The sequence below is a fragment of the Manis javanica genome, chromosome 10, assembly GCF_040802235.1.
Source record: "Manis javanica isolate MJ-LG chromosome 10, MJ_LKY, whole genome shotgun sequence".
NCBI classification, from domain to species: Eukaryota; Metazoa; Chordata; class Mammalia; order Pholidota; family Manidae; genus Manis; species Manis javanica.
In genome coordinates this window covers 22,573,942-22,586,039 of record NC_133165.1, presented here as the reverse complement: position 1 = coordinate 22,586,039, position 12,098 = coordinate 22,573,942, and the positions used below count along the sequence as shown (strand labels likewise).

The window sequence follows — 12,098 nt, the reverse complement described above, 5'->3', positions numbered from 1 at the left end:
ATAGGTGGAGTTTTAATTAGGTCAGTCTGATACCAGAATCCACCCTATCTTTCCATTGTACAGACTCCATTGAATCTACCTTGAAATATGTCTCTTGAACCTTGACTTACTTCTCCCTTCTGGCTGCTTGTTCAAATCTTCTAACACTCTAGTTGCCCCCAGTAACTATATACTTTGTCAAGTACAGCTATGGGCTTCCACATTCATGATTGTATAGTATGAAATTATCTACCTCCTTCTCCTCTCAAAAATCACCAAAAATCAGGAACCTAGGACAGAAATGCAAACCTATGCTTGAAAAATCTTCTAGCTGGCATTTGTGACCCAAAAATGCAAAGTATGAAGATGGAAAGAATACTGGGAGGAGGTGAAATCACTTGGCATAAAGGAGGAAGAGGGATCCTGAGTGCCTGGAGAGTGGGTGTTCTGGCGGGTTCAGCTCCACAATTTTCAGTGTTTCCTCATCTATCTTATAAAATGGAAACAAGAAGAGCATGTAGCATAGCACAGTAATAAGGATTAAATGAGAAAACAAATTTGGTCTGGGGTATAGAAATACCTCCAGGAAATCTCACTGGAGAAATTCACTAGCTGCATTGAGGCCGATGGAAATGCAGATCGCAAGCCCCCGAGGACGGCCAGGGCTGCTGCACAGACTTGGGAGCCGCCCACACACCAATGAGACAATGTGTGAGTGGGGGACAAGGCACAACAGATAGGACAAATAGCGCTCAAGAAATTAAAATCAATTATAACATTAATCACAATAACTTAAAAATGAGAACTTAGTGCCAGGCACTGGGCTAACCACCTCACATCCATTTCTCTTTATTTCTGTCAAAAGCCACATTGATTCAGATACTTCCTGCCAAAAGCCAGTATCTGTTCAGATATTGCTGTTCTGATTTTACTGATGAGAACACTGAAAACTACACGGTAACTTTTTTTTTTTTTTTTTTTTTGAGAGGGCATCTCTCATTTATTGATCAAATGGTTGTTAACAACAATAAAATTCAGTATAGGGGGGTCAATGCTCAATGTACAATCATTAATCCATCTCAAGCCTAATTCTCGTCAGTCTCCAATCTTCTGAAGCATAACGAACAAGTTCTTACATGGTGAACGAATTCTTACAGAGTGAATAAATTCTTACATGGTGAACAGTACAAGGGCATTCATCACAGAAACTTTCGGTTTTGATCATGCAATATGACCTATAAACCATCAGGTCAAATATGAATATTCATTTGATTTTTGTACTTGATTTATATGTTGATCCCACATTTCTCCTATTATTATTATTATTTTTATTTTTAATAAAATGCTGAAGTGGTAGGTAGATGCAAGATAAAGGTAGAAAACATAGTTTAGTGCTGTAAGAAGGCAAATATAGATGATCAGATGATCAGGTGTGTGCCTATGGACTAAGTATTAATCCAGGCTAGACAAGGGCAGCAAGACATCCACGGATGCAGAAGATTTCTCTCAAAGCAGGGGGGGTGAGGTTCTGAGCCTCACCTCTGTTGATCCCCAAATTCTCACCTGATGGCCCCCCTGCGACTGTGCCTGTCTTAGGTTGTTCCTCCCTTGAGGAATCTTACCCGTCTCTGGCTAACCAGTCATCTTCCGGGGCCATACAGGGAAATGTAAAGTTGGGAAGTGAGAGAGAAGCCATATTGTTTGCAAAGGTTAGCTTTTTACTTCTTTGCAGATTTATGCCCTGTGGCTTCTATGCCCAGCACTTGTCTCGAGGTATCTTTACCACCTGGAGGAATTATGATACTCGGTAAATTCGATATGAGGCACGAACTCTATTTAAGGTTTGTAATTAGGAAGGAAGAAGAAAAGCTATAGATGTAGCATATGAAGGAAACTTGGGAGGATTGATTATTTCTTTGACATATCTTCTTGTAGAGTACCTTAAGTATGTATAGGTTTTAAACTACTAACTAATTTGTACACACATATTAACATAATAGGAATACGGTGACATAAACAAAGCAAATCTATAATTACCAATCATCTCCAGTGAAGCCAAGAAAACCATTTAGGCACCCTAGGCATTTGTGAAAATTTATCTATGATATGATGGATATTGTCCAACTGTACTTGAACCATCAGACAAATTAAAGCAGCCCATTTCTGGGATCTGTTCACATCCCATATGTTCTTTTAACCATAGATAGTCTATAGTCATGAGATTTTGGGGTGCTACAACTTGCACTCCTTACACGGTAACTTTTTATAGTTGCTATTATTATCTTTCTGAACTACAGCTGGAACATCCTTATATGCCACTCAGGTTGTGGTGTATATTATGCTGCCGGAGAGAGAAGGCATGTGAGTGTCAGTTGGCCAACCAACTGCGAGGAGTGGATACAGTCAAGCACAGGTGGGCTGCAGCTCAGTAAACCTGGAAAACGAAGGAAGAGGGCGTCTTCAGATGAGAAGGATTTGAGCATGTCCAGACTCCCCTCAGTGTGTGGTGGTGACCTGTTCTTCAGGAACAGGGCTTTCATAAATAGCTACACGAGTACAGAAAGGAGTTGGACAAAGAGAATGTCAAGAAACAACTATGTAGATTAAAGTGGGCTAGGCAGAGGGTGGGTGGGAGGAATATACCAGAACCGAAAGTAGAACAGTCACTTTTGCTGAGAAGAGATTGTTTTCTCTGTCAAAGCCAAATGAATTTCTTTTAGAGGAAGTTCTACAAATAAATGTACTTACGTAGTGCAGAGTTGGAATCTTTCTGTGTATTTCTACTCAGAGATAGTGAATGTTGTTGAGGATTTAGCATGTCAGAAGAGATTGGCAATTCATATACACAGATCAAAGCCACAGACTATAACCCTCTCTCCGGACATGAGTTGAATGAAATGCACTGATTTGGAGAATGAATGGAAATGCATTGGACAAATTTGGAGAGGAGTAATGTTATCACAAATATGAACTAGCACAGCCTCAGACACCCCGAGAGGCCAGTAGGAAGGCTTCACCTGCTTGGCCTTCCCTCCCCTGCCCTTTCTGCTTCCTCTTCTTCATTCAGTACACACATCCAGTTATTTTCTTCACTATTCATCAGACCTGCTTTCAAGAGAGGATCAATGATTCATGATTTTTCCTCAAAAAAGCCAACTATTTGACCAAATACAAAAGATTCCCGGGGGGGAAAAGGAGTTAATCCATGTAGAATTAGCCAAAGTGTAATAATCATGAACCACCTTGTCACTTGAAATGCAGAAGATCCACTGATTCAAACATTTGGTGTAAGTGGAGATTGTGTGAAAGATGGTTAGTTGTCCATCAAAAACTGGATCTTCCACTTCCACAGGGAGGCAAAACTGAAGCACAGACTCTATTATCCATGTATGTTATCCCTTGCTTTGAGGTTAACCACAGAACTAGATTTCACCAACAGAATATGAGAAGCAGTGATATATGCAACTTCGGGGCCAAAGTTTCTAAGAAAATGATAGTGGACTCCCAGAGGCTGCCCACCAACCAGAAACACTGGCATTTGGCATTGATTAAGCCACAGAAATTTTGTTTTTGATGTTGTTACTCTTTCAGTAGCATCACAATGCTTTCTAAAGTTATAATGTCATTGGTTTTGGGTTCTGTTTTTTCTTTTTAAGAAAAAGGTTTTGACTGCTATATGCATAATCTATCACTAAAAGTATCTCTGGGCAGGAAACTTCTAGATGATATAAACATTTAAACATTCTTATAGAAAACTAAATCAACATGTATTGATTACTTGCCATTGCTAAGTATTGTTCTAAGCATTTTCCATCTATTATCTCATCATCTATTATCTCCCAACAGTAATCCAATATACTAAGGACTATTATTATCTCCAGTAAAAAATGGGTAAGCTGTGATCAAAGACACTAAATAATTTGCTCATGATTACCCAACACATCTTTACCATCAAGCTTTAACACCTCTGTACACAAAAGCATAGCTCTCAAACTATATACTCCCTTTGTACTGGGTAGCAGCACTATATCTTCAGAAATAAAACAAGCTTTTACAATATAAGAGTCAACTTGCCATTGACTTTAAACAAGTATCTGAGTTTCTCAGACAAAAAGCATAATAAAGTGGAAAATGAGTAATTTTTAATCTCTCAAGACTTTTATAAACCTCATTATCTGACAAATAAATAGCCTATGACAGTGTTATTGTGATCTCTTTTCCCTTAGAAGTTACAGATTAAAGAAATTTCAGTTTGAATAAGGTCATTCCATAGCAATGTAGCAACAAAGGTCTTTCAGGCTAAGTAGATCAGCATCCAAAAAAGTACCTCCGTAACTCAATTTAGACAACTATCCTGGGAAGCCTGATCTTAAGAAGAAGGAGGTTTCAGAATACAACCTAGGAAAATAAAATTTTCAAGTAGAAATCAGCAAGTAGGCACCACATTGTGCCTACTTATTTGTTTCTTTTTATTCTTGCTCCTATTTTATTTCCTGGTTTATTCTTGTCTCACATCATGCTATTATTTCAATACAGCTATTTCTTTTGATAAAAGTCTCCAATGAATACCTGAAGAGTCTTCAATTTCTTGGTGTGCTTTGTATATTTGCAACCTTATTGCATTTTCCAAGGTACAAACATTAATTACCTCTAGGGCACTGGCTCTTAAACTTTAACACGTATTTTAACACATAAAAATCATCTAAGGAACTTATTAAAATGTAGATTGTTGAGTTCTTGCCAAAATATTCTAATTTTTATGTGTGTAACAAATTAATTTCAATGTAGTGGTTTGGATCAAACTTTGAGAAAAGAACTTTGCAAGCTATTCTCCTCTAATTTAATTGCAATAAAGATGACACAACCTAAAAGGTAAATTCTCACACCTAAACATATTCCATAGATACTGACAGGCTAATCTTTCTCTTTTTCCTTCAAGATTTTGCTATTTTCATTTTAAAGTAAATAAAATACATTCTATCCTGCAATAATCCTTTTGTGCACTCTTGATCAGGTTGGATACAGGAAATGTAATCCCTGAAATTACTGTAAGCTTACTACCTGTTTCTATGGGTACACCTACATACTTTTACATTTCCATTGCAGGTCATGTGAATAGCCAATAGGAATATATGGATATAATTCTATGTGGAACAAGAGAAATTATAAATAAATAAATATTTCTTATATTAAATGAGAGAGGATTAGAACTGAAATGTATATTAGGGATAATTCAATACAATCCTGGTCAAGGAGGATATGTAATTTATACAGAAATAGTTTCATAAATCTCATAGTAAATAAGAAAGCTGTGAGTTAAAAAACACTAACTTGTAATTGGGAGGCTTAATCAGACATACAACCTGAATTCAGTTAAACTAGTTTAGATAGATACGTAGATGGATATGTGTTATCCATGTGTACACATTAGTAAAAAACCTACTTTCCATAAAATCAGATTTGTTCATATTTATTATCTTCCCCAAAGTTAATATGTTTCCAAAGAATTCATTGTAGTCAAGATGATTTATTTTATCTCGGATTCAATAATTTAGTGTCTACCGCTCAGTCTTTAGGGAATAACATAGCAAGCATAACTGTAGGTTAAAGAGAGGAATTTTTGTGTGCTTAGGGCTAGTATGAAGCATGTAAACACCAGAGGAAGATTTTGGACAGATTATTTTTTTAAAATATTTTTTCCATCTGTGTTTAGAAGAAAGGCTGTCTGCTACCTTGGGAAAAGGAAGAATTAAGAAAATACCTATTGTTCATTATTTCAAAAAATCAAGTTAAACTTTCCCCCAAACTTGCATCCCCACTAAAAGAAAAAAAGTCTGCAGTCCCAGGACCAATTTTCCTTTCCAGAATGACCACCTGGCCACTATTTATTTCACTTAAGTGAAAACACACAAACTCAAAGGGTTTATCAATATTCCTACAGCCACATATATTCTGCTCCCTTGGATAATTTCTATTAACTATAACTTTTTCTCTATCTCCTTAGATTTCCAATGGTAACGTGGCATTCCAATGACACACTAAAGATCTTTATACATGGAAATTTCAGGGAACTTCCCTAGCCCACCCATTAATATAGCATCAAATATCTTAACCAGAGTATTACTGAATGTATGGGTTCCAATTTGTTAGTGAGGCAACTAAAAAGGTAATGGACTAGGAAAAATAGAAATATAAACTGGTAAGTGGTATAGTAGATAAAAAAGACAAAATAAGGAAGGTAAGAGTATGGACATGATGGGATACTTTCTCTAATAGCTAGTTAATTTCCTGAGTTCTTGATTTTATACCTCAATTATGGCTTGCATAAATTCTGGCCAGTAATAATGTTATTTCTGTACTTATCTCTTATTTCAAATTACAAGGAATTTAAAAACAAAGGCAGCTTCTTATTTATCTCTGCATCCTCCTCAGTTTTGAAAAATGTACATATTGTATATAGGACAGTGTTGACTGAGTTTAACTGAACACAAATAAGACTGAAGGTAAAGAGGAATTTCTGCAGTTCAAGATCTTTAAACCACAAACTGATTAAAATGAAAGGATGGTGATGAAAGTGAATGGCTGATTTTTGAAACTGAGTTTGACTGGGGAGTCTGAGGAACTCTAAAGACAGGGTATTAAGGACTTGATTAATATTAAGGATTCCTAATTACTGAAAGAATGTGCAAGGTTGGAGTCATATGGAAATGAAATATGTTTAATGTACTGAAATAAGGTAAAACTAAAATATAGATGTTGATAAACACTAGTCATTAGAAAAGGGAAAAGTGGCTGGTCAGATGGCATGGACCCTCAGGAAAGAGGATCTGGTTAAGGATGGTGGTATATCAATGGTCTGGAAGTAACAGCAGAGAGTGCGGAATTTACTGACTTCACCTTAGTTGTACAATTATTTAAGATTCTTTAATAGGAATTCTTTAATGGGAAGACACAACATACTGATACTTGAATAGATGAAACACAGAACACCTTGTTGTTTATAGCTCTTCAGTAGAGAAGCCTGACAGTCGTGGCTACACAGGGTTGCATCCCAGGACAGGAGAAAGGCAACCTGGAGCTATAGGAGGTTTAGGTGTGGTTCCTAGTTATCTAGGTTTCTGGGGGCTTCCTGTGGACTGGCTTGTTTGCATAATTTCAATTTCCATGCTCAGGGGCAAAGGGGCTTTCCTCAAATGTCAGTTTCTGGCCCTGGGGCAATTACAGTGGGAGGATAGTGGGCTTGGAGTATAAGAGCCCAAGAAGAGAGTGGTCATGATGTGGACTTATTCAGCTAATCAAGAGAGAAAAGCGATGAGCCTCTAGCCAGGACTTCATGATTAGGTCAGTGCAGCTTAAAAATAAAACAAAACAAAATTTAAAAGACTATATTACACTCTTGGGGAATAGAGAAGAAGTTTCTTTGCTTTCTAGGATTAAAGTTCATAGTTGCTCTATGAACATAGTTCCTGATCTCCTTAAAATTGCAGAGTTACATTGAGGGAGAATCTGAAGAGCATCTGATCAAAATTGTATCACCCTGTATTAACCTTCAACAAACACCAGAAACACAGAACTAACCTTATCCCTTTAAGCTTTACAGAAATATTCTTAGACAATAATAATATACTACAATAAAAACTATGACTATCAAGTATGTGGAATTCCTAAAACTGGGTCCTTAATGTGTCAATTGCAAACCCACTGTCTACAAGTCCCCCTTAATTTCAAGCATATTGACTGTGAGTGGTGTATATCCTCAGGGTGGTACATAGGATTCTAAACAAATGCTCCTTTGTTCTGCTTGGCTTCCCAGAATGCCATCTATGACCCCATCTCTCTCTCTCACACACACACACACACACACACACAGACTTCTATTAACATTTTTTTTTTACTGGAGAAGTTATATATTATTATAATTATGGTGACGTCTAAGAGAAGATAAAACATTAATAATTATAGAAACGGCTGCATTATAGCCTAAACATTTGAGGTTGCTGTAAGCAAACCACATAAACATCCCCGTTGCTGCTATTAGAGATGTAACACTGGCCCAGATGACCACTGGTGTGGCCTAGTACAGTGTATTTTATATTCCAGTATCTATTTGATTCTTTAAAATAAAACTAGGGTCAAAGAAAATTGCACTGGACAAGTTAAACAGCATGGAAGACTTAATTCCAGACTATTGTAATACAGTAAAGAGAATAAACTCAGCCCTCCTGAAACAAATGCAGGAGATTTTTAAGCTCTAGGGTGTTAGTGAGGCAGGACTTGAGCGGGAAGCGCGGTCGGCTCCACCGGCCACCAGTGTGCTGACCCGCCCTCACCGACCTTAGGCGCCTCCCCTCCCACAGACCTGGGAGACAGGGGCGCTCACTTTTCAGAGAATTACATTTCAAATGAATGGCTTCCAGGTCCAAGAGATAGACATCTTGGGTGGTAAAACTGGCAAGAGGCTAAGAGAAGGCTTAAGTCTAAGAGACAGGGGAAGAATTTACAAGTACAAGTTTTTTTTAAGTAAATGCTCTAAGATAAAGGAAGTTAGGGGCCTTTAGTCAGGAAGCAATCTTTCTAAAGTTCAGTAAAGCTGAGGAAAATATTAAGGACATTTTGGTCACTTGGAAGAGAAAATTTTATCCTTTCAACTGCATTATATATTTTAATTGGCAGTTTTCTTAGCTGTGTAAACTAATGTCTCTCCAGACAATATTTATTCATCAGTTTCTTCACACACTTATCAGATATCTACTATGGTACACAATGGACTTAGCCAGGGAGATTGTACCCTTCAATAAGGAATTTAAAATATTAACAAAGAGGAAAGAGTAAATAAATTACTCTAGACGGTAAGAAAAGTACAGGTTCCAATAAATGTTATATATTTATACATTTATATATGACATATATTTAACTTTAATAAACAATCATATGGCAAATGACTTGGTATACCCTCACTAAAAAGAAAAGTAAAAATTATCCTTTTACAGAGCATATATTTTTTCCTAATCATCTGTCTTTTAAATCTCCATTTTAAAATCAGATGTTTCTTAGGATGCATTCATATAATATTTTTCTCCAAATCTTATGTAATTTGTCAATGTACAGACAGTCATATTTTTCAGGTATTCATTTTATAAAAGAAAATGTACATTGTTTGACTTTATTTCCTATTATGTTCTGTTCTTAATTTGAACTGTTCTTGCTGTTGAAAACTAACCCTAAATATTGGTATCTTTACTAGTTGGCTATAGTCTTTTACTGTATTCCTTAATAAGGCATCACTGTTGCAATGCATCCATTTTTACCTTTTCATCTTATTTTTTACTCCTACTTTGACTAAGCAAAACCACAGATTTTGGGTTCTAGTCTTTGTGGTCATTCTGGAAATGGAAATGTCACTTTACAATCCAGCTTTATATAAGCGTCCTGTCACAACAGAATTCTGGCGTATTTTTGTGGGTGAGATGGAATCATATGTGGCATGAATACATTTTCATCAGTAAAAACCAACACCCGAGAGACCATCTTTAAAAGAGATATTTATAGAAAGCAAATCCATTTACTACAAATACACTGAGATATAGAAATGGAGATGCAAAAAAGTCCATTCTTGAGGCTTATTTCACAGCAATAGCATCTCATCTCCCTTCATACCTCCCTTGCATGTTTGAAACTAAAACTTTTTGCATCACCCCACTGCAGTGTAGTTTAAAAAGTTAACAATTAACTTTATAACAGCCAACTAAACATAAACTAATATTTCTCACCACCCATGTATTCACTGAATTTTGCTGCTTCTTCTATGACATATAAAAAGGTCTTAACAATTCTTGAATGCCTCAAAAATAACTGAACTTGACAATTTTCTAAAACTACATATAAAAATTCAAGTATTCTGAGATCTAGGCTTTTCATTTGAGTGGTAAGGGGGAAATAATTTTAAGACAAACTATGTGGAATTTTTCATATATAAAGTCGGTATTGATTTATAAAATGATTCTTGTATGAATAGAGTGTCACCTAGTGGGGAAGTATATTAGTAGTTTCAGCAGTTCTGACTAGGCAGTTCCCTAATTTTCCGCCTTTCTAGTAACTAAGGGAGTTGCAAGAATAAAAACTAAAATCTTCAATACTTGCAGTTCAGATGAGGGAGCTTCTGGACAAAGAGGAGGGAAAGTATATTCACCGTGAAAGCTAGCAGAGTAATTCTGCAATTTGTCCAGAGAACTACAGACTTTCTCTGCACAGACGACAGCATCCCCTTCCCTCCCACACACACTGACACGGGAGCAAACTGCACCGTGGCTTCTACCAGATCCAGGCCATGTTGCTAGGAGGCCCGTCCCAAGTCCTTAAGATGCCTGCTGAAGAAAGTTCAACAATACCAAAAGAATTCACTGTTTGTTCCAGCCAAAACCTGCTTCTAGGCCCCTGACCTCCTTTTTCTTAGAGTATTTACTTTAGAAAGCATACAATTATAAACCCTCTCTCTGTGCCTTAGAGATGCACTTCTACAACACAGAAACATCTTTCACAAGGACCTGGGAGTCAACCCTTTGAAATGAAATCATGGAAAAGATTAAGCCCCTGGCTCCCAGTCTCTGCAGGAGGGCAGGTGCCTAACTTTAACAGCGCCCCTCAGCAGACACAGGTGGCCCAATCACACAGACCGACCTCTTCTCCCCTAACATCCCTCAGTATTTTTCCTTTAGCATCTCTCTCCATTTAAGAAAACTTTCCACCTTTTGTTTCAATGGATTTGAGCTCAGTTTATAACTGAAGTCTCTCTCACCTCCTGGAGTAGTCTGAGTAAAATCTGTCTTGCCATCTTTAACAAAGTCCATCTTTGTTTTTTTTGACACTTCAAAGCTGATGATCTAGGAGGTGATTCAAAGGCTGAAAGAAGCCCATGAAAATTATCTGTCCCCCCGGTGTGAGGCAGTGATTTAGGCAGTGTCAGAAGTCAAGTATTACCACAGATCTGCTGAACCATAGCATCCTGTCTTGTCTTAAAAAAATATACTCAATAGTGAGTCTTTCACTGCCAGAAAATGTCTTTATTTCTAACTAAAACCCTACATATTATGACCTAACTTCTTTTTCTCTTGTTTTTTCCTCAGTGGAACTAGGGGAGAAAGTCTTATGGGTCATCTACTTAAAGCTAAAAGAAATCTTACAGATGAACTAGGCTCATTTACAGATGACAAAACTGAAGTTCAAGTTTTTCACAGCTCATAGCCTAAATTGGAAGAGCAATTGATCCCAGAACAGGATTAGCTTCTAGGACCCCACTTAAAACCTCGTAGTTTCTCTGATCCATAGCAGTGTGTCTCCCTCCTTTGGGCACAGTCTTCCTGATCTTTGTAAACAACTAGGACAAGATTTTGTAAGGTTTGCCCTCAGTCTTCTCTTCTGAAACTTTTAGCACTATAATCTCCTCTCTGACACTTTTCAAAACCCATGCCCAGTACTTCTTCCCCAGGATACAGTACCCAGTACAGCATGGAAACACTACAGGCATCAGTATTTATTACATCTGTGTCTCTGTATCTCTCAGCTTCATTTCTCCCTCTTGTGCTGAGTTGGTGTGCTCACCAGAGGAAAACAGTGTAGGCATGTTCATAGCTTGCAATGATTACTGCTTCATTTCAAATATATTAGGAGCAAATCACCCTCATTTTTATGGTCCATAAGTTGGACTTCAGCAAAATACAACAGTAAATGTGGAAAGTATGATTTAGCCTAGGAAAAAACTATGAGCATCATAGTCATCAATGGCTTATAAAGATATGAAGATAAAACCCTTAGTGACAAGAATTGTAAAGTCTATTTTGTGGTTTCTCCTACAGAATATTAGCCACGCATAGACCTATATCCTACTCCTCACTGACTTTAAATATACATAGCTTTGTCAAGCAGGTAATGGACTTGGCTTCCCATCCTTATTATTGTGATATTCAATTCATCAAGCACAAAGTAAAAATCATTATAGAATCCTGGTCTCTGGTTTTCACTGTTGTTGTTACTTGGATCAAATTCCTACCTACACATAAAAATATAAATTCATTCAATTGAGAGTTTTCTAAAGATATCAGCTACTCTCAAATGCTATATAA

The 12,098-nt window shown here is 37.0% G+C and overlaps 1 protein-coding gene across 1 annotated transcript in view; it reads right to left on the bottom strand.

Annotated features, from left to right (window-relative positions):
- LOC140843841 (uncharacterized) overlaps nt 1-12,098 on the bottom strand; it is a 118,159-nt gene that overhangs the window by 79,712 nt on the left and 26,349 nt on the right. The gene's annotated exons all lie outside the window — the stretch shown is intronic.